Source organism: Oryzias melastigma, linkage group LG12 (assembly GCF_002922805.2).
Source record: "Oryzias melastigma strain HK-1 linkage group LG12, ASM292280v2, whole genome shotgun sequence".
Classification (NCBI taxonomy): domain Eukaryota; kingdom Metazoa; phylum Chordata; class Actinopteri; order Beloniformes; family Adrianichthyidae; genus Oryzias; species Oryzias melastigma.
The window spans coordinates 18556562-18581161 of NC_050523.1; the positions used below are offsets into that span (position 1 = coordinate 18556562).

The 24600-nt window shown below is 36.5% G+C and overlaps 1 protein-coding gene across 1 annotated transcript in view; it reads left to right on the forward strand.

The window, feature by feature from the left end:
- cntfr (ciliary neurotrophic factor receptor) overlaps nucleotides 1-24600 on the forward strand; it is a 288320-nt gene that overhangs the window by 38448 nt on the left and 225272 nt on the right. The window contains exon 2 of the mRNA XM_024257707.2: nucleotides 7049-7089. The gene's annotated coding sequence lies outside the window, so the exon portion shown is untranslated. The remainder of the gene's footprint in view (nucleotides 1-7048; nucleotides 7090-24600) is intronic.

Sequence of the window (24600 nt, forward strand, 5' to 3'; positions counted from 1 at the left end):
TTTTTTTTTTTTTTTTTTTAAAGACCAGACATTTTAATCACTATGCTGCTGCTTTGCAGATTTGATATATTGTCATTCATTTTTTTTCTCAGCTAATAATTCAGTTAAGAGCAAAGATTGTCAGAAAGTTCTGGACCCGAAATGTGAGAAACCAACTTAATTAATGAACTTAATCCAGTATGGGTCCTTATGGGGGAGATCCTTCACAATACTACTACTGTGGATACTTTGTAGCTATTTGTTATTTTTCAAAGCTTAAAAAAGCTTGTAGTGACATACTGATTTCCTGATCTTTGTCAGTAATGATATTTATATTTACACAATATTTAGGAGCTGGGATTTTTAGTAAATTTTCAACCCAGCCCTAGAAATTCATAGTAATCTATTATTTTTAAATACATAACATTATTGACAATAAATCTATTTGTAATTGTGTGATATTATTTTTGTAAAATTATTGTTAAATGTTCTTCTGTTGGGTTGTTTTTCTACATAAATACCATACTTATTTCAACCTAACCTTGTTTCTTTTTATAATTGCCTGCTTCCAATGGCTATGCGAGCAGTAATGTACATCAAAGACCTCATTTATTTCAGTTACTTAGTTATCTTTATTTTCACCTAAATGTAGTCATGCATCTGTTCAGTTTTTTTCTGTTCACAAGCAAAAGCTTGAAAACAGAACTCTGGTCAAAAACTGTACATTTCTTTATTTCTGTAAACCATAAAGTAAACTTTTCTAAAATATTATCACAAAAATATCTAAAATAAATAGTAATTGTGAAATAATAACTTCATAACTTCCTTCTTAGCAACATAAGTATGGAGAGAAAATAGTTCCATCAGATTTGGCTGTGCGTAATTCATGATTTGTTACTAAAAAAATATATTTTGTGTTTAATTTTGTGTATTTGCAATAGTGAATTCACATTACAAAATACAAAAAAATAAAACTTACACATGCACAACTTTAAGTTATAACAGCTTGAAACTAACTACACCCAAAACTTTAAGAATTACACACAAATTACGTGTTACGCACACAGAACCACGCTTACACACAAATCCGATTTGAAACTCTTCACATCTCCAAGATTGGTGTGTAAGTAATACGTTTAAATGCAGTTTTCTTATTTAGTTAGATTGTAAATATTATCTAATGAACACTTATCGTTTTCTCACTTTCTTAAACAAATATGCCCTGATAACTGATATAAAAAAAGTCTATAAAGGGAAAATGATTTCCTGAAATAATTGCTTCCTCCGGCACGGAGCTCTTCCGCGATAGATCGCTGGTCACCAGTCATGGCGACAGATACACATTTAAAATGTATTGTATGAGTAACAAATCAAGACTTATGCACACAAATCAGATGGAAATATTTTCTCTCCTAGTTTGTTTTAGATTTTTGTAGACTGTAAACTGCTGTTGCATTTTTGGTAGTAAAACAAATGAAAGCTCCAAGACTTTTCTCCATAAGAATATGATGCTTTACTCGTGAGCCACAGACAAACTTTCACTTTTTTACGTCCTCCCTCTCTCTGTTTGTTTAGCTGTCTGAGTTCCAGGGGTTATCGTCTCCTTTCACTGCCAAAATGAGGAGCTACACACAAAAAGATACCAATGTCTGTGAGAATATGAGTATAAATGACCATCAATAATTTATGCATGCAAATGATAAAGATATGGAGCTTTTAAAGGAGGGGGCCGCTTCGTTTATTATGCAAAGGCGTCATAAAAACATATACATGTTGTATTAATGATCAGTAATGTTCATTAATGGCCACATTTGCTTTTCATATCCGCCGTGAGTGTGGCTGTAAGCCGTCCTCATCCTCTCCTGCAGTGGATTAATAGACAAAGTCCGTCTGCCCGCCTCTCCGTTTGCCTTCTCTCCACACCATGACAAAGACACCCCCCCAGCCTGTTACATTAGAGCAGGCACACAGAACAGGAGCTAAGATAAAGCATCTGCTCGGTGATGTCAGATGACAGTTATGAAGCAGATTATGAGGCTTAAAGTCTGAACTTGCTGCCTTCAGTTTGCTTTTTCAACCCCTGACATTTTCACTTTCCTCCTCCTGTCACTTTTTTCCTGTAAAACTATTTTTTTCCCTGTCTTTTAAGATAAAAATAGTAATCAAATACTTTTTTTAAGTTGACCTCTGTATAGCCTAGCTGATCTCTTTTTTTTTTTTTTTTTTTTCGTTCATGTAGGTTTGTCCTTTGTTAAATTCAACATCTCTCCATTCCGACGATCGTCTTTTTAACCCGATCCCTCTGCCTGCTAATAATAGCTCTGGCGGAGCAGCCAGAGAAATAGAGCAGAAGAGGGGAATCTGTGGACCACTGACTGAATTCATATTGGATTTTATACAATGCGCTGCTCAGACACTCTGAGGACTTCTTTTAATTCGCTGATTTATTGTTGCACCAGTGCAATGCATTGTTTTCCATCTCTGCTTTGAGTTTCTTGGATCCTTCTAATATGGGGGTTTCTGTCCAGCAAATGATGAAATGATGTGTTAAATGTGTTCATTTCTCAGCTTTAATCAGACTCAACGTTTAACAATTAATGACTAGAAGCTTTTTCATTCCCCTGGAAAAGGAGAGAATGATTTGTCATGCTAAAGACATTTTAATTTTAACAGCGTATACCAAAAGAGGTAGAATGTACGATCCTCAGCCCGGCGTTTGGCGGCTGGCTCGCACATCGATCTCCAAAGTCCATTATGAGTTTGGGGACAGTTGACAAGACGGAAAACCATGTCGCTGTAACAAAGAAAACTTGCAAGTAGCACGTCTTCCCGGAATCGCTCTCAGCTATGGTTGTTAGCTTTTAGCTCTTTAGGCTAAAAGAGTTTTTTTTTTCTTTTGTCAGGATTAATGTTTTTGCTGTTAAAATCTCTTTACAAATCTCCCCACTACTACCTGCATTTCTGTGAATAGAAAAATGTTGTGATCTACCTCTGGATTAAAGAAAAAAAAAATAGATGTTTACCCTATTTTCTGCAATATAGGGTGTTGTAGATTATAGCAGGGACAGTTAATGAAGGGTTTATTTTGAATTCATGTCATTTATAAGGAGCACCAAACTACAAGCCAGACAAAAGAATTAGCTATAAGTCTGTCAATCAGTCAGACTTAATAATTGCGTACACAGTAACTCTAGAACATGCTACATGCTAGTGTGCATGCTACATGGAACATGCTAGCAGTGTTAGCATATTCACAATACGTGTAACTCCAAACCTTCACTGTAACACAATCACTTAAAACAAATGTTACTGTGACTATGCTAACTCCCAACCTTGTTAGTAACATAAAAAACATAGTCTTAAACTTTTAGATGCATCAAGTTTTTTAAAGAGCTGCTAAAAAAATTGGGAGTTAGCGCATTCACAAAACCTGGAACTACAAACCTTTAAAAAACACAGATACCACTAAAGCAAATGTCATTGTGACTACGCTAACTCCGATCTGGTTAGCAACACTTAAAAGAAATACAGTCCGACATTGCCACATATTAGCAATACACAAAAAACAGACTAATACCACTAAGAAGAATGTTTTTGTGACTACACAAACTCCCAACGATGTTAGTAACTCATGAAAAAATCACTGTCTGATAAGGTTACAGATTTGCCGTGTTAGCATATTCACGTGAACACTCAAGCTTCTTTGGTAGCCTAATTAAAAAAAAAAAAAGAAGCATTGTCTACCTCTTACAATCACTTTGACATCAGTAATCTTAATCAGAATTAATCCAGATTAAAGGCTCTCAAGATTATAAGGGGCACAGTTGTTTCTTGAATAATATTAAGGCTTTCAAGTTGAGTAAAATAAAAGATAACCAGCATAAACTGAGAGGTTTGGTTTTAGTGCAATGATTTGCCCACTAAAAAATAATTGTTAAAACCTCCCATCACCCATTATGCATCGTGCACAAAAAGAGATGGAAGAGAATTATAAGTAAGTATTTACAATAAGATTTTTTTTTCTGCCTCAAACAGAATTTTAATTTAAAAAACCCACATTATGACATGTTGCTTCAACTGTAAAGTTGATTCAAGTGAAGCACCATGGTTTAAAAGACTTCTTTGGAACCAAATGATCTGCTAATAACACATTTAAAAGAGTGTGTGATTGACTCCAAAAGGGATCTTTGAGTACTTATTTACACTCTTCTCAGTCTATTTTGATGTCTCTGTCTGTAGTGGCTACTGTATATTTAGCCTGTTATTTATTGCTCGCAGATTCAAATTCACCCACCATGTAAATCATTCCAGCTTGCTGTTACTGTCAAAGCTATGGGGTTCAAATACGTTAATTAGCTTGGAATCATTTTAAAAGATTTTTGTTCTTTATATACTTATATATATTTCTGTAAATGCAGGAGTTCAAGGATTTCTTTTTCTCCTGTTATGGCATTTTAAAAACAAGTGATAGTGAGGGAATCTGTCTTGACTCATTCTGAAAGGAGCAAGAAAACAAAAAAACTAAAAAAATACTGACAGACTGCAATACCTGCAATCAACACAATTTCCTTCTCAACTTGTCACACTCCATAGCTCGGTTAAAGAGTACGCTGGGTCAGTTTTCAACACATGTAGTACCAGACACTTTCAGACAGGGGATCACTCTACATGCCTATTGTCATATAGCATGTTGTGGTGGTAAGTGATGTACTGCCAACAAAAAAAAAAGCTTAAATCTCTAATATTTGCTCAAAGAAGTTGCACAAATATGTTTGCAAAGTTCAGCCTTGAAAGTACCTTAATTTATTTCCTTTTTTTAAAATCTTGCAGAATGTTGAACTGCTTCTTTTTGACCTCCAACTAGATTTTCACATTAAGAGTTCCTGCATAAGGTTAGCTGCTGGAATTTACTGAAACGGTTAGAGAATCAAAAAAATATTTTTGTACAAAATGTTAAAGTTCTACAAAAAGGAGGTGAAATATTGGAATTGAATTCTTCACATTTTAAATGTAAAGACAATCTGAAATATAAAAAAAATATAAAAACTTTAATAATAGAAAGACTAAATATTTTCTAGAAAAAAGTTGGATTTTTTTTATCATTTTAGTGTGATTTCTCCATTATTACTGCTATTGTAAGCCAATTTCCACCCGTAAAATTTTACATTAATATCCTTGGAGGTCAGACAATTTTTGCTTTAAGAAAATCTGCTTCTTATGTATTAGAAGTTAGTGTTTTATAAGGATTTTCTTCAATTAAATGAAAAAAAAAGCGCCATTTATCCGTTTTCCTTTTAGTTCCCATTTTGCTAGGGTTTTTGAAAGTTAAACACAAAATCAGCTGCGTTTCCATGTCCTTGCAGCAGCAGAAGGTTTTCCTTTCTCCAGCCTTTGTTCTGGACAGCAGACCACTTCATCAGGAGACTGATGTGTCTGCGGTAACAGCCGTTTTACAGCGAAGCCGATTCTGCTGATGTGCGTGACAAGTTAAATTACCGTGAAGTAAGCTAGTGTGTTTTCTATTTATTTATTCATTTTATATTGGGTGTGTGTGTGTGCATGAGTGTGTCTGGCAGGCAGTGAGGAGAGCGTGTAATAGGCTCACCTGTCCCCGGCTGCAGACTGATGGGCAGGTGGGGAAAATGGAAACCAGATGGGAAGTCGGAGTGCAAAAAGAAGAAAGCTAATTCAGAGTAGATAAGACTGTGTAGTGGGGAGCTTAAAGACAATATTCTTTTACATTTTGGTCATTTATTTGCAGCTGATATGTCTAAACTGAAAAATATATTTAACTAAAATAAATAAATGTCAAATCCTGAAAGGTCCACTTCAGTACAAATTGTGTTTTGGCATTTTCAACATGTTCTTGAGGTCTTTTTATGTTATTGAGGACAAAAAATTGAAAAAAAAAAAAAAGCTTAATATTCAATTTCTAAGTTGTTTTTTTTTTTTTATTAAATCATTGGAACTTAGAAGCAAATGAAAAAATTGAAATTAATAATTTTCTGCTCCTTTTTGATGCATTCACTTGTGGAGTACTACTCTGAAAATACAGAAAAATATTGGATCAGTTTACAAAAGTTCTGTAATTTGTTACATTTAAAATGATTAGTTTTTATCAAATTAAAAATTTGAGTTTTGACTTACCTTTAAAATATAATTTGTTCAAAACGAATATTTCTAAATGTAACAAAAACAGAGCTTTTGTTCACTTTTTACAGTGTAGATCCGTGTATGTTACATGTGTCATAGTCATAATTATATATCCGGTCCTACAGATCATTTCATATTATTGTTATTAACGGCCCAGTGTTATCATGGACTGGTAACATATTGAAGCAACACGATTATGGAGGCTGAGAGATTTTTATTTTGTTTTGTTTGGCAGCATGCTCATCATTTTAACAGATATATTTTATGGAGATCAGAATCTTTTCGTCTTTTTTTATATAAAATACTTTTTTAAATTATAGAATGACATAAAAGTAACGATATGAGTGCTTTTGTCAACATTTAGTTTATTTCTAACTTGTATAATTTTGACAGAATTTATTTTTATAGAGAGTAAAGTATTGAAATGTATTTAGGGTTCAAGTTGATTTATCCTGGAATAATATTCCTGCCTGTTTTTGATCATAGTAATGTTAAAAAGTTTAGTTAGTTTAGTTTAGTGTGTTCAGTAAATGTTTATCCTGTTTGGCCCACAAACTAAGGTGCGTTTTGGATTTTGGTCACCTGTGCGATTGAGTTTGACACCTCTGGTGTAGACAGATGGATCACGGGAAGTCCCGCCCACGACTAAGAGACAAATTCCTGACGAATGACCGCCGCTCTGCAGAAACTATGTCCTTAAAAAAAAGCGACACAAGTTTTTTAATGCTGCCCAAAAACGGCTTCATCATAATTAGAAGACTGCTGGGAACTCTTTTACAACAGATCAAAAGATGATGGGAGTGGGTCACTTTTTTCTTTCGAATTATTGCTCAGACCTGATGGAGATCCTGATCCCACATCTATTACTGCTCATGTTTTGCACACCCAGCACCTAACCTGGTGTCTTCTCTGACAGGGTGAAGAGGACGGCTGTGCTGACATTTCTCCCATCTCAAGGTAAGATTAGTTCTTGTCTTTTCACTGCAACTGTCTTATCTTTTCTTGCTTATGCGGGTCTTACTTTTTAGCAAGCTAGTGGTCCTGGAAGTCTCTTTAATATCTTTGTCGACACATTTTTCCTCTTGTTGTGTGTTTTTTTTCTTTTCTCCTTGCACAGCAGACGAGCAATCTCTCTGCATCACTCCATCATACTGTTATCCCGAAACACAAAACTTTCCTCGCGCCTCTTTGATGTTCTAAGCAGAGATGGAAACCTCAGAAAAAAATACCGCATGAAAACAAAGCTTCATGCTTTGACGTTTTATGATTCTCAAAAAAATAGGAATTAGCAACAATTGAATGCTCTTTGATGTTGAGAATCCCAACCCAGCCAGTGAGGGGGTCTCTGTCCCTCTGTCAATATCCCATCTTTAACTGTATCTGGTTGCTGAGGTGACATGCGTGTGTCAGCAGAAGGACCCGTGATGAATGTTTGTGTGTGTCTGTGGAGCGGCGGGTGTTGAAAGGACTCTGCTGAGGCGTGTAGAATTCCATGTGTCCACGCTCAGATATGAAAAGAGTCAGCATGCAGGCCACACACACACCATTACAGCAAGTATGCAGACAGCACCAACACGCACACAGACAGACATTGAGATTCCACGCAGGCCACTGCAGTGCATCCATAATGATAGCACAGGACTATCAGCTTACATTCAGGAGAGTCCATGTCTGCCACAATACTTTGAACACTAAATAGTTTTTATCACTCTGACAGACTTGAAGTCAATGTTTGGTATCACCTCTTAGAAATTCTGGCTTGCCTGCAGTCCTTTTTTAAAAATGTAGTTGTAAGTGAAAGAAGGGTTTTCCAGAGAGCATCATCAAAGGCGGAGAGAGACTGGTTGTTTGGATCTTTTCCTCTCCAAACTAGCTTGAAGTTGAGGAAATGTAATTGATAGGACACACAGCAGCAGCACACTGCTAGAAAAGCAGATGTACAACAAAATATTCACCTTTTTCTTTTTCTTCTATGCATGTTTTTTTTTTAATTTTTTTTTTTTTTTAAGATTTTTAGGTTTCTTACACAATATCATAAAAGGTGCACATAAAAGGTCTTTTTTTTCTAAAAACAACAACAACAATGCCTCATATATGGATACATTCTGGTTTAATTACCAATGTTAAAGCATTTTGGGTACACAATACATGGCACTTGTCAAAATACCAACCTATTTCATGAAGGGTGTTGTTGTAATTACGCTAATGCGGCTAACGGGTAGCAATGTCAAACTGTTATTTTTACATGTTACTAACAAGGTTGGGAGTTAGCGTAGTCTCAGTAACTAAGTAACTTGTTTTAACTTAATCGATCTGTGTTTTTAATTTATTGCAAACATGTTTGGGAGTTCAGGTATTGTGCATACGCTAATGTGGCTAACTGGTAGCAATGTCAAACTGTTATTTTTACGTGTTACTAACAAGGTTGGGAGTTGGCGTAGTCTCAGTAACTTATTTTAACTTTATTAGTTTGTGTTTTTAATCTGTTGCAAACAAGTTTGGGAGTTCAGGTATTGTGAACACGTTAATGTAGCTAACGCTTCTAACGTAGCTAATGTGTAGCGTAACACAAACGAGTTCTAGATTAACTGTGAACACAATTAACAAAATCTGACTAACTGAGAGACTAATCGGTGCCTCTTCTGACTTGAGCTCTGCATCTTAAGCAATGTTTACACCAGGCATATGACCAGTGTAAACACCATGATGTTCACATCGGACAAGCAGAGAGGGGCTTCTTTTTCTAGTGTTTACTAGAGCATGTCCACCAAAATAAATTTGCAAAGTGTCAAAGCAGAGCAAAATCCCTGGCATCTTGGAAAAGGCTTTAACTATCGCTTGCAACAAATCTGAATTTATTTCATTTTATTTATTTTTAGGAAGTCAGAAATACAAAACCATCTTTTACTCATATTTTGTGGTTAATGATTTCATAAAGATAATGTTTAAAACAAACTGCTTTGTTTTGTGTTTACTATTCTCTGTTAGGGGGCAGAGCTATTTGAGATTAAATTTAAAAAAAAAACAATCACATGCTATATTTCTGACTGAGAACTTAAAAAAAATGATGTAGCACCTAAAATAACCCTTTGTGAGGTTAAAAACGAGATTCTGTCAGCAGTGCGTTTTATCTTTTGGTCTTTTATATAGGAAAAAGTGCAGATCAGAGAAACGAACATACCGCAGAGATTTTAACCTCACAATTATTCACTCAGCATTCAAAGTAGTCCTTGTGAGGAATTGTGCATTTGAGACATCCCACAAAGATATTCCCCTTCTTTTCAAGTTTCTGCTTTTTCACTTTGATCGCTGCAAATACTCCCTTGGAGATGCGGCGTTGACAAAAAAAAAAAAAAAAGCCTTCTTCCCACCCTGATACAAGTGCACGATTCCTTGATGTGCAGCAATGTGGGTGGGTGAAGGTGGTCACTGTTTACGTGAGAAAGGTCTTTTTGATCCCATTGGGTCTCCATGTTTCCAGAATCATCACTACAAATGCATCCAGCCAACCGCACACTCACACACGCACACTTGTATGCCGTGCACTTAGTCTCATTATCTGATGTCCGCAGTGAAAACACTCATGCAGGCCTTTTCTTTTCTTCTTAGATAATATTGACATTGATTTGTCTGTTTTCCTTCCTGGCTGATTTTGCAAACACACTTTGTCACAAAGTGCTTTCTAAAATTAACTTTTAGGTTTTGCAATCACGACAAACCTATATTTGATTTTTGGAAAAGTGCATCTGTTGTAATTCTAAATTGAAATGTTTCCTAATAAGTCTGTTGTGTATAAGCAAGTCTATGCGTACATAAAAGCTTTTCTAGCCTAATGGATAACCTGAATGTTGTTTCTTTCTTATCTATTATGTTAAGAGCAAAGATATTGTTTTATTTTGCTTTGGATTTTTTTCTTTTGTTTCTTCTTTCACAACACCTTTTAACAAAATTAATATATTACAATGGAAACAACTAAGAATTGTTTGACCCTTTTCATATATGAGGAAATTAACTTTAAAAAATGATTAGCTGTAGTGTCGTTGTAAAATAACAACAAAGAATAACTGGATTGTCAGAATTTTTTTGTTGTTTGTTCTCTAACCATTTGACCTAAAATAAAATACTGTAGTTTAAAATTAAACATTAATCATGGACAACTTTATTTTCCTTTTGGCTTTAAAAATTAATATGCCCTAAATATACATACATATATTTATATTTAAATATGTTCCCCCTCGTATTTGCGTTTCTTTATTTCACATAATTTTTTTTCTTTTTTTTTGGTCAAAGCACATGGAGAAATGTCATCAGTTCAATCAGAAGCGGCTGAAAAAAAATCCTGATATACAGAAAAAGATAATACGGGAAGATGATTATCATTTGGAGCAGGCGTTTATTATTTGATGAAAGAAAAACCACATGTTCCTTGTTTTATGACACAGAGAAAGAGTGACACTCCTCATCTGTGTCTTGAGGAAAACTGCGGTATACTCTTGTGTTCTGAATTAAAAAAAAATAAAAAACTTTATGTTAAACAATACTCCAATGTTCTTTAATAGTTGTTTTACAAAACATGATCAGAAGTGTTTTTGATGAGTATGGATCAGCTGTGGACATTCTGTGGCTGCGGAGGATGGGAGTGCGGTTCTCCGTATTCACGGATGTTTCCAGTCCCTAATATATATATATATATGTATACACATTTCAGGGGCACATCTGTCTATTTTTAAAAGAACTGTTCATTGTTATTCATGAGTGGGAATAAGAAACATGTAAAAAAGATCTACAAAAGGAAATGTGTGGAGAACTTCTAAATGGAAACAGTAGCAATGACCCCGTGGGGCTTTGCACTTCAAAGTTTGTTTGTGGGGAAAATGGGACAAAACTGAATCTGAAAGGCTACATTTCCTGGATTTCCTGGTATCTCTTTTTTCCAGAATGTCTAATAAAGCATCCTAGCATTAAAACTGGAGCTCCAGTCATATGTACTTTGGGTCTGAAACACACTTATGTTACCAAACGAAACTTTTTTTGAGGCAGGGAAAAATGTATAATTATAGATGATGTGGTTATATTTAATAAAATGCTGTTGTTTGTTTCCATACTATTGTGGCATTTTACACCATGAAGCACAAGGCTGTTTGTCTCTGCTCTGCAATGGAGAAGCGCTCTGTCAAGAGTGTTGTCTGCCTCTTGTCTGATGGAGGCTGGAATAGACTTCAGCCTCCCTGTGACCCTGAACAGAATAAAGTGAGTGTAGAAAATGGATTGCAAAGTCAAAACATCTGTCGTTCATACTGTCTGTCGTGATTTAAAAAAAAGTCATTGTAATGGATGAATCCCTCTTTCTTTCTTTCCAAAGTGTTTTTTGAGTTTGGGTTTGTACATTTACCAAAATAATTGTGTTGTGTAGTTTTGCAGGTTAATAAAGGATTATTTAAATCAGAGATAATTCCACGTCCGAATGTCCTAAAGAGCTACTCTGATTAAAGTGGTGTATTTAACATGTTCTTTTGGTATTTTTTGGTGATTGAGAGCATGTTTAAAAAATTAATCTTAAAAATGTACTTCAGAGTTCTTCTGTATTTGCTGTGAATCTAAAAATGATGAAACTGTAAATAGCATTTCCATTACACATATGTGGAAAATTGTATAAAAAATGTTAGAAATGTCCAAAAAACATAGTTTTGCAATTACACTACTTCCATTAAATCATAAATATATGAATTAACACAAACCAACTCACTCATAACTCATTCAAAAACACAGTGACAGATGTGAACAATACTTTGATTTACAGCAGATACATTCAAATTTCTGCCACAGCAATAGTGCTCGTCGTCATCTATCAAAGGAGACGTTGGCGTCTCTTTCAGGCCATGTGGCAGCAAGCTCCATGGCCTGAAATTTTGGGGAATTGTGGTTGGTGATTTTACAGAGGAGCTGTGGATCCAGCAATTCCTCATGACATGCTCAACTTTTGATGAGCCGTGTGATGCCATTGGATCTCTTGAGCACTGCACAGCTAAGGTGGTATTCAGTTTTTGGTCGCGAGACTCATTTAATTAAAAAAATTCCATTGCAGTTTTATGAAATAGGACAATTTTAATATGCCTCCACCAAGCGCAAAAACTTTTTTTTTGATAAATTTAAGTTTTTTTCTAAATTATTGTGCTTCCATTAGTCTAATTTAATTTAGCAAATCTAATGTGCGCAAGTCCATAGTCAATGGAAACTAATGAATCTTCACCCTGTCCACGCTGACTTGACACTTTTCTTGAGCCCGGTTGCTGCAGTTTGACAGCTCTGAGGAGGTTACTGGCTCGCACTACTGCGATCAGCATGTCTGCTCTGTTAGATATCATTCCTGACAACCCCTTGCACTGTGTAAGGGTTTACTGTGTGAAGAAATAGGATAAAGTTAGCTGTGTCAACAATGCATGTTGACAAGGCGCAGCTGAGCACTGTGCAAGTCTGCCTGCTGCTTGTATGCCTGACAAAACAGTGGATATTTAGTGACAAGCTGCATGCTATTCCCCACTCGTGTTAGCACGGCTCGGGTCACAAAGACGTATTTGATAATCTGGTGAAACTTGAGCCTTTCTATCGAGCGGTCCCTGTCAGTGTGTGTTCCCTGATAGGGATTAGCCGGGATGTGCGAGCTGTGTGCCCCGGGATGGTCCTGTTTGCTGTTGGAGGTCAACACATGTGCACCATAATGTCCGCGAGTGCTGGTGTGTGATTGTGAGTGCGCTTATTTGCCTGGCAGCAGGGGGTTAGGGCTGGATTGAAATTACAATGGAGAAGAATTTAAATGAGGAAAAAAGGGGGATCAGGGATGTTTGCAGTTGGGATGGAAGAGGCTTTGGCACCATTGTTATTCTTCCTCTTTGTCATTCTGTTGCGCTATCTCTCCATTACAAACCCTTTGCTCTCAGCGGTACACTTTTTTCACTTAAGTCTTGTTCTATTTAATTTGTTTTTATCTCCACTCAGACTTTTTTTCTTATTCTTAGCTCTGAATTAACATACATTCTGCATTGTTATTTTCACTGCTGTGTCCTAGAATCATTTCAACAATCAGCAGAGTATCCAATTGTGTTCTCTTGCCATTTTTCCAATCATTTACAGTGTTGGATGTTGTGCCTTACAGTATAAAGCTTCTCAGTTTACCGCCAGTTTACTTACAAGGGGAAGAAAATCAATTCATATTTTTTTTAAAGTAAGCTTTTGCTCTGATGACAACCAACACATAATGGGCAACTACAGTTTATCTTGTAGAACAAAACTAAGCCTCCAGGAGCTCTTAAAATGTAACAGATTTAGTTTTTCAGAGGGTCCAGTTTGTTTGGTGACAGCAAAAGCTCATCGGAACGATTGTGCAGAGTAGCCAAAGTGAACCAATGAGAGTAATTAAGTGAGTTCTGTGCATCAAAAGTAGAAACAAAAAGTACAAATTCAAAAGAGTGTAACATAAAAAAGTTTCAAATTGTGCTCTTGTGGGTAGGTGACGGCATTTTTCCAGAGAACTAGTGGTACAAAAAGACCCACTCCAATGAAAATTGTGTTTTTGGTGTTTCTAAAATGTTCTTGTGGCATTTTTCTCATAATGGACGACATACAAGGAAGTCATCATTAAAATTGGATTTCTACTAATAATTTTTGTTGCACTTGTAATGGTAGGTTGTGGGTGTGAGAGCATGTAGGCTAGTAGAGAAGAGTGTAAACAGAGAGCTCTCAGTTAGATTGAAGATGACAGTTTAGTCTATTTTGCATGCCAACCAAGCATCACATCAGTAGATTCAAGATCTAGACTTAACTACTGAATATCTACACTTAGCTACTCAAGTTTTGGGCATAACTTCTCAAGCTCCAAATCTAGCTGCTCAAGTTCTAGACTTAACTCTTTAAACTTAGCTTTAAACCTAGCTTCTCAAGACCTATAATTAGCTAATTATGTTCTAGACTAGCTCCTCAAATTTTTAGCTTTAGCTAATCAAGTTTTAGACTTTGCTAATACAGATAGCAAACCACTACTGATGTAAAGTGTTGCATAATATTGTGAAGATCTTTTTTTCCACTCTAGAATCTACTAGTATTCTGTTAATTACATAATGGTTGAATAGTTATGGTTGTCTAAAGAATACAAATACTGAAGCTAAAGCTCTTAGTTCAGATTTTGTGTTTAGCGCTGACATGTCTCCTTTCTGTTTTGACTCTTAAACAAAAACATCACCTTTTATCTACTTGGTATTTGGACAAAACTTTAGTAGTAAGTTATCAGTTCTGTACACTGTTGCACTGTTATGGTTGTTTACACCTACAGGAGCAGCTACAAAATCCATATGTAATGCTTAATAGGGTCTTTAACAAATATAACTTTCTCCACACATGTCCAAACATGTTTAGCTTCTGTCGACGTCTGTCTTGCGCCCCCCGCCCCCCTTCTCGTGGCTTTGCTCCATAGCAGCTCTAATTGCGATCAATTAGGAAACTTCAGAAGGCTGAAATAGGAGCTGTGACGAGGGGCATCCGCTGAGCTGGCAGGGAGAGGAAGGAGGGAGAAAAGAGAAGAACAGGGCTGAAAGAGAGGGAACGAGAGATAGAGGAACGGAGGGAAAATGATGATCTGGAAACACGGGGAGCACAGGGAGGGGTGGGAGAGAGAAGTCCAAGTCGTTGTCGAGAGATGAGCTAATGGTAAAAGCATGATTGATGCAACCTCAGCAGCTGAAAGTCACATCGTTTTTCATGCCAGGTATCGATTCCTGACACCGCCTTGCTAGCTTTGGGGTGCATTGAATTAGACATGGCTCAGACATCATCATGATTAGGGGTTAGGGTAGTAAAACCATCTGAAATGTGCTCCGTTACACCCCTCAAAGGTGCTGTGAACAAAAGCATTATGGTCTGTAATCCCCGCTTGCCAGCAGGGAAACAAGCATGTAAAGTGAATCACGCCGAAACACGAAGACGGAATTTGTTTTGGTTTGACATATTGATTTTTTCATTTTGGAAATTTAATCTGCAACAAACTGCATGCATGCCTTTTTCGGTTTCTTAACAAGCACAACCTTAGGACACATGAAGGGAAAAAATTACTATTCTGTCTTGAGGGAAGGAAAAGGTAAGCAGATAAGACTCAAAATGTCAGTGCGCTGGCGGGAAAACATGAGACTGAAGTGGATGAATTTTAGGACTTTCACTCTAGAGACTGCACTTAAGGATTCATACGTCAACATTATTTTAACACATTTGTTTCTTTCACATGCTGTCAGTTCTGGTTTGCTGCTTTTTGTGAGGGATTTTGTAGCTTTTTGGATGGTTTGAGGTCAGAGTTCTATGGTGGCCCTGAAGTACAAATCACACCAACAAATGAGTCAATTCAAACACATGTTAAATGTAGGGACAATTAAAAAGCAAAACATTTAAAAAAATCAAAAGAAAATTCCAGAAACCAAAGCAAAAAAAAAGAAACATACGAAACCAAAAAAGGTAGAAACTATGGGTCATCACTGAAGGGATGAAGATGTTGAATTTTTCAAATGTCTTCAACGTCTGCAAATTAATAAAAGTTTTTTAGTTTGTACGGAACACATCCAGTACTGCTTCATGATGGACAAACATAATCATCCAATCAATAATGACCCATGGTATCTAACTTTTCTAGTTTCTTAATGTGTTTTGTTTAAGATTTTATTTTGATTTCTAGAGATATGTTCTGTTCTCCAAAACTTTTCTTTTATTTCGTTAAATTTTATTTTTTAGTTTTGCTTTGGTTTCTGGAATTTTGCTTTGATTTTAAAGTATTTTGTTGTTTTTGTCGTTGTGATCTTGAATATATTTTTTTTGCATTTAGTTTTTGTTGGTGTGATTTAAACTTCAGGACCACTGTGAAATTCTCTTCGGAAAAGCAAATCAAAGCTTGCAAAAACAAATAAACAACTGTCATCTAGGAAATTGGAAACAAATGCTAATTGCAAAAGAGGACATAAAAATTAGGATCTTAAAAAGGTAATAGGAGTTTTGCTCTGACGGTAAATCTTTTACAGTTTTATGTTGCGTTATTCAATGGGAGTTTGTATTGCAGGCAGTCTTAAATGCCAATCGTGTCCTGAAGGCAAAACCATCCATGAGAGGTGGACTTGAAACAGGTGACTGAACTCAGCACTGTATGCACAGATTGCATTTGTATGTATAACACAGTTACATGGTAAAATATCAACATATTTATTGAGCTCCCAAACAAGTACATTGGCTCCGCTTTGTTTTGGCACGTAGATAAAGATCAACATTCAAATGAACAGTTTCTGTGAAAAGAACTAAAGCAGGTCATCAAACAGAAAATCCCAACTCTCCTCTTTAGATTCTGCTCCGATAGCTTTGCTTGAGCCGTTTATCACAAAACAACAAGAAGTCAAAAATCCCTCCCAAGGCAAAGCTTAAAAGTTGCGTTTATCATCCATAAAATTTCTTTCACAGGAAAAAGACAGCATGCTTTGTTGCCTTCAGCTTTCTTAGGCAACAGTAGAAATCGTGTTTAAGGCACAACAATTTGACAAGATTCGTTTTTTTTTTGTGCCTAATAATGGCTTGAAGGAACATAAATAAAGCCTGTAAATAAAGGAAATGGTGGTTTGGATGACTGCTGTCGGAGTTATGGCTGAGTGTCTGTAGCCTTGGGTTGGTTAAGTGTTTCCCTTCTTGATACACACACTAGACACTGAGTGCCTCTGGTCTCTTGTTTAGCTAGCTTTGCCTTGGGGCATACAGACCCTTTTATCTTGTCACCCTAATGCATGTGAGGTAGAGGGAGTGTGTGTGTTTGTCTATGCGTGTGTATGTGTGCATATATGTGAGTGGAGGCCAGAACGAGAGAACATGAGAAAGAGATAGCTAGTGAGGAGATAGGAGGATCAATACCAAGCCGTCAGGAGGTCTGCTGGTCCCAGAGAGAGGGGGGGAACAGGACACCCAGCAGAGAGCAGGGAGATGAGCGGAGACAAAAGAGGACGGGAGGGAGAAGGTAAGAAGCGGCGAGGAAGACGGGAGCAAAATGGGATGGATGGATGGATGGATGAATGGAGGGAGAAAAAAACTGAACATATGCAGTGGGTGAAGAGAGGAAAAAGTGAGAACAGATGTGACCACTGATGAATGAACTACAGTATTTTCCATATAATAAGACTCATTTAAAAGCCTTAATTTTCATTTTTCTAAAATATGGCAGTGTGCTTTTTAACTGAAGAAACGTAGAGAATATATAGATTTATGCTCGTCGAGTTTACTGATGTTGAATCAATTCAGTGTTTTTTTTTTGTTTTTTTGTTGTTTTTTTTTAATTTCTGAGGTTGGCTGTTAGTGTAAATAGTCAAATGCAGCTAACCTGTTGTGGTGTTCGACTGTGTTTATGTATTACTGATAAGGTTAGCTTAATCATGCTAAAGTTTGCTCTGGCAGTATAATACTTTTTGTTCACGAATTGGTGGAGGATTGGAGTTATTGTAGATATGCTAACGCGGCTATCGTGTTGTGTCAGATTGTGTTATTTTACATGTTGCTAATAAGATTAGGCGTTAGCATAGCGACAGTATCGTCTGTGTTAGCACTATCAGACTGCTTTTTATGAGTCGCAAAAAAAAAGGTTTTGTGTAATTGTAAATACACGAACATGGCTAACGTGTAGCGGTGTTAGACTGTACTCATTTTATACATTTACTTTTTTTCACGAGTTTAAAAACAAGAATTGCCATTATTGTAAATACGCTAACACAGCTAACATGTTGTGGTGTCAGACTTGGTTATTTTACATGATGCTAACAAGGTTGGGAGTTAGCATAGTCCCAGTAACGTCTGTTTTAGCCGTATCAGTTTTTCTAGGAGTTGTAAACAAGGTTGGGTGTTATTGTAAATGCACTCACATGGCTAGCGCGTAGCGGTGTTGGACTGTGCTTATTTTACCTGTTACTGACAAGGTTAGGAGTTACCATGGTCACACCAATGTTTGCTTTAGCTGTAGCATTCTCTTTTTTCTTATGAGTTGCAATCAAGCATAAGCATTTTGTAAATATGTTAACGCGACTTACATATTGTTTTGTCAATCTGTGAAATTTTACATGTTACTAGCAATATTAGGCTAAACACTCTAATGTCTGTTTTAGCGGTTTCAGATTGTTTTTTGCAACTTGAAAACGAGGATGGGTGTGAATATGCTAATGTGGCTAACATGTAATAGTGTCAGACTGTGTTTTTCTTATGGGTTTCTAACAAAGTTAAGAGTTAGCATAGTGACAGTAACATTTGTTTTAGCCATATCAGTCTATTTTTAAAGTGTTGCAATCAAGGTTGGGAGTTACCTGTAGTGCTAATTTGTTAACCTGGCTAATGTGTAGCATGCTACAAACATGCATGTAGTTTGTGTGGGCATCTTACTGGGGTTATAGGGGTGCCTGGGTATCATCTGTACAACTCATGCATGCAGTCAGTAAGGAGCCAGTGTTTGCACCTTACTGTGCAAGTGCATGTGACTTGGATTACCCCTACAAATACTTCACGATATACTTAACACACAGCAACTGTACTCTTTGTCTGGATAAACCAAACTAAATAGATTGCTTTGAAAACTTTTTTTAACAAGTTCAGGATAGATTTAAGACACCAGGGAGAAGTCTGTGTCTATTTGTAGAAAATGTTCTTTTTATTTTTATTCAAAAATAAATAAATCAACCCCAGAAATGACAGAGTTGGAAACTCCCTCATTTGTTGAATCCATGTCTGGGTCCCGTGGGATGCTCCCTTTTAGTCATCCAGTGAAATGCGGTTAGCTGGAGTTAAAACTCAGAGGGTAAACCCCATTTTCAACACACGTTGATGCAATTTTTAAATTGGAATCATCCCATAATGAAAACATCACACTATAAAACTTTCAAAGGGAGAATGAAGCCATGAAAAATGTCATGTGTCAATAATAATGTCACTTTTGGCAGCTGAATACTTGAGCTGTAAATGTCAGGCCTTTCCTTCTTTGAATTTCCAGCTATTTTTCAGTGCAGCTGAATTTAGTTAAAACATTATTTTTTATCTTAAGTGTACTTAGGGAGACTGGGTTTACCTCAAACTCTGACAGAGCTTTTGCCATGCACAAGGACCTTCCAACAGAAATTGTCCCAAACCACCAAGAGTATTTATAACATTCATTCTGATGCATAATTCAGTGAACATAAACATCACATGAGGGGTGAAGCTAAACTGAATCCCGCAAGAGCTAAAAGCTTCATTTTGACACCTATTATGAATTTTTAAACTATTACAACCTTAGTCTGCACATGTCTGTAAATGATTTATTGTTCTGGCTTGCACTTGTCCATTTTTATTCCCTTTGTTTTTTGTTTTGTTTTTTTAATCTCTTTTTAACTTTTTAACTAACCCATCACAAACTGAAACCATACCATTGAGCCGTGAGTTTGGCAGCAACAGAGCCAACTGCTGAATTAAAATTAAAAGAAAGAAAGATGAAAAAAAAAAAGATCTTATCATGTGTGAATATCACCCACTGTAATTATCTCTCCACAGAGTATTTCAGTCAGCGATGATTAAGTTCCCTAATGGGTTCTGGGAATACTATTGTTTAATGTAGGGGAATAAAATGGGGAATAATACCCCATTATTATTAAATGTATTCAACATGAGAAATTTTTGCTTTAAGTTCTGTAATACTTCGCCAATAATTACCCAGACCCATTGATGTTAGAAATGACCCTGAAGTATAACACATTTTTTCACAATGAGGCTGGAAAAAGAACAAAAATCCTTTAACCAGGAATTTAATTTAAAAATTTCCCTAATTATTTTTTTTTACTGCTGATCACTGAATTCAACCATGACAGAAAAAAATAAAATGTAAAAAAAGTTGCCAGTTGTTAATTTGTGCTTCTGAGATTTTTATAAATGTATATGTTAAAATTATGTTCATGAAGAGGACAAATCCAGAAAAGTTACATTTATACATTTAAATACTTATACTAAAACATAATTCTATTTAAACTTTAAGCAAGTCCAATAGTTTTTTTTTTTTTTATTATTTGTATACTTTTACTGACATACTATGAAGAATGCACATTTGAATATGTTCTTGAACATTTGTCTAGAAAACGGTATTCACGCTGGACTGTCACTACCCACCACCTACAGTTTCTTATGAAATTTAAAAACGGTGCAAATCTGGTGAATTTTGCTCCAGATTTTTTTTTCCATATCTCTGTTCCGATACATGAAAGGTTGAGTCACTACCAGAGTCCTTTACTACTCACTACGTAGTGCATGGTATAGGGCGTCCAGCATTTTGTGAGCTCTCCAAAAATCAAGTGTCTTAGAAATTTCCCAGAAGTCTCTTGGAAAAACCAGTGTGCATTGATGCTATAGATATATTTTAATTCACTAGACAAAATGAAGTGTTGACGTCGCTTATGGAAAATGCCTTACCTCCAGCTAAACCATGGCTTCCTGATACGGCTGTCGCCATTTTGAAACCCATCGACAGTGACCTGAGTCATGTTTTCAGAGGAACTACTATCGCCAGTCATGATTGAGCTTGTTCAAAGTCCATACCCCCTCCACTGAAGGCAAGCTCAGAAGAATTTGTCAATCAAACATTGGAGGTGGGGCCAGTGGGAACCACATGCTTTGACTGAGGCATTTGATTGGCCAGTTTATAACTTGAATAACTTGTGATAAAGAGAAATGATTAGAAAGAATATCTTAAGATTGTATCAGAGCGGTTTGTGACAAATAAAAGACTAAGAAATAACTGTTTAATTCTCAATAGAAGGGATATTGACCTCTTGGAACTAGTGGGTACATCCTATTTGGAACACGAGAGGGGGAGGAGTTGATATATACAGTCAATGATCAATGCTTGCTAGATTGGTGAAAATAGACCACAATGCATTGCGTTTGAACAATATTTTTTTTTTTAAAAGAAAGATATTTTATTATTGTTAATATTAACCAACCATTTTGATTGGTCACCTGGTTTAACTTTCAATGAGTGTTCAGTGGCAGCAAGTTTTGTACATAGAGGCCAAAAACAAAAGTAAAAAGTTGTGTAGATACGCGTGACTGTGAGAGTTTTGAATGTGGAAGGCCAAAACGCGGATTTCCATAGACTTTTTATTGGGTGATGTGAGCTTAGCCACATAGTACGTCATTGAAGAAAAACATTTGCAGAGAAATTTAAATTTTTGGATTTCTTTCAAAACAACCAATGCCATTCTACTCTTTTTTTTAGATTTCTGATATTAGATATTTCAGGTGATGAAGACCAACTCTTTCATTTGTAGCAGACTGTATCTTTGCAACCTGCATTGCACTCTGTCTGTCTCAAGGTTAGAGCTCACAGGGGAGGAAAGGCGTCAGGTTACACTAATGCATCTTGGCTGCCGGAGGACACACATATCTTCACCAACTGTCTCACCCCATCTCTCTTTGTATCACACACTCCTGAGCAGATACCCTTGTGCAGGTCTGACGCTTGTGACCTTCTGCCGTTGTGCTTTCTGTTACCTGAAAATAATCCTCTGTCACTTAGTGAATATCTGCAGGATGGTACACACTTCTTAAGTAAGTCTGAGCCAAAATGTTGCTTTTCTTTTCTTTTTTTTTTTTTTGCACATCCAAAAAACTGAAAGAACAGATTGGATGTTTTTTTTTTCATTTTTTGAAATTCTGAAGCACAGAATTGCAGCGGACTCCTCCACATAATGTGCTGAGATCAGGTTGGCAGATGCCGACTCATCTTCCAAACAATAATGCATTCATCATCCTCTTTTCAGGGTCTGTCAGAATGTGCGGAGACGGTACTCTGCACCACTGTTTACCCAGTAGATCATCCAAATTGCCTCAAGTATGCACTTGCTATGGTGCTTACACCCACTCGTCGAAAAGCAGAGGCCTTAATCACCTTCTGCATCCATCTATTTTGCTGTACACTCTTTATCCTGTTCGGGGTTGTTAAGGGGAGGGGCTGGAACCTTTCCCAGTTGTCAGCAGGAGAAACACAGGGTGAAGCCTTGACAGTGCCGAACAGTGAGTGAAGAGACAACTAGCTCACTCAAGCTCTCATCAGTCTGGCGTTACCAGTTTACTTCATGTGTTTTTCTTTTCTGTCAGAAAGAAACCCTGGCAAAGTACCAGGTTTTCCTCACTATAAGGAGAACTTAAAACCCTCAATTAAAAAAAAAAAAAAAGACGGAGACAAAGCACATCGATTCTTTACATATTGAAAAAACATGGTTGCATGCTATTGGAAATATGCTAAAGTGTAGCAGTGTCTGACTATGGTTTTATAACATGTAACAAAGTCAGTTAGCGTAAAGTAATGTTTTGTTTTAGCAGTGTATCATTCTGTTTTTTCACACATTGCAAACAAGGTTGGGTGTTATTATAATATGCCAACACGGCAAGCCTGTAGTCTTGGCTATTTTTTTTTTTTTTTTTAACGAGTTGCTGACAAAGTTAAGAATTAGCACAGTAACATTTCTATTTGTTTTTTACTTGTTGGGAACCAGGTTGGCTTTTACAGGGGTTGTGACTACGCTAACGTGGCTAATGCTTCTAATGTGGCTAATGTGTAGCGGTGTCAGACTGTTTTTTTTATGTTTTGCTATCAAGGTTAGCGCAGCCACAGCGGTGTTTGTTTTAGCGATATCAGTCTATTTTTTTACATGTTGCAAACACGGTTGGGTTTTTCAGGCATTGTGAGTACACTAGCAGCTAATGCTTTGAATGTGGCTAGCATGTAGCGGTTTCAGACTATCTTTTTTTATATTTTGCTAATAAAGTTGGGAGTTAGCATAGTCCAGTAACGCTTGTTTTGGCAGTATCAGTTTGATACAGCTTTTTTTTCATGTTGTAAACAAGTTTGGCTGAGTTTGGGTGGCTAACACTGCTAACATTTAGTGGTGTTGGACTGTGTTTTGTTTTTATGTCTTACTAACAAAGTTGGGCATTAGCTTAGCCACAATAAAGTGTGTTTCAAGTAAGGTTTATTGGTATTTTAATACACTAATGGGGTTAACGTGTTGTGTGTCTGACTGTGTAATCACAGTAACGTTTGTTTAAGCGGTATCTATCTATTTTTACATGTTCCAAACAAGCTTGAGTTTTGCAGGTGTTGTGAGTACGCTAATGCGGCTAATGCTTCTAACGTGGCTAACATGCAGCAATGCAAGATTGTTTTTTTTTTTTGTTGGTTTGTTTTTTACTTTTTACTTACAAAGTTGGGAGTTAGTCACAGCAATGTTTGTCTTAGCGGTATCGGTTTTTTTGGTTGTAATATGGCTAACGTTTAGCGGTGTAGGACTGTGTTTTAAATGGTTTACTAATAATCTTAGTCTTAGCGATATTAGTCTGTTATACTATTTAAACAACATTTGTAGTTAAACTTATTCTGAAAATACAGTGCTCATCATCTCTTGATAATCCAAGTTATAGTTATGTTTGGTTCTCTTGGATAATATATATATGTTGGAACTAAGCCAATACATTCTAATGGACCTACAAGAATATGTTTTATTCCTATCAAACCACATTAACCACAGCATTTTTTTTCTACATTCCACTACTTTTTGGGACAAAAAATCATTTTGTTATTAATTTGAAGCTTCACAACTTAATCTTTTAGTCACCAGATGGCATCCAGTCAACACAAACAGAAGACCTCTGAAAGTGCAAGTCTTACAGTAATAATACTGCATCACGTTTAAAAATAAGAAAGAAAAAAAAAAGAAGAAACAACTTTCTGATAATGAGGGTGAACAAGTGCTGCACATTTAAAGTTTATTTGGACTCAAACTGGAAATAGTTCTTTGAACTCATTTCACAGTTCCAACTTTAAACTTTGATCTGGATTGAACCAAAAACGCCTGTAACAATAAAACCACCGATGGACTGCGTTTCATTTTCAAGAAGTAAAATAAACAGCAGGCAGGAAATGGAGACAAAAGCATTTTCGGCAAGCTGCGCTGTGTGTCAGCTGTTTGGATGTGTCACATCGTGAATCAACCAGAATAAACCCAATCCCGACAACCTGAAACGTTGTTTATAACCATATCATAACACCATACACGGGACAATATATCAGTTCTCCTCCTGTGCTGCATGCTGGGACACGGACAGGAGTGTGATGAAATAGCATAGTTGAGCTACAGATGTGGCTACCGTGCATAAAAAATGCACTGGCTGAAACTTCAATTGGAAGACCCATCAGTGACCTTTCAGATTGAGAGTTGTACCAAAGCGTAGATGCCTCAGCTTTACACACATGTCCACGCAGAAACACACCCTCCATCCATTTCCCATGTGCAGTGAGAGGGCCTTGTTGTGAGAGCCCAGAGGAAACGCAGACACAGCAGAGGACAGGCTATCCATTGATCCGGGTAGAAACTCTCCAATCTCAGCCTCGCCTCCCCT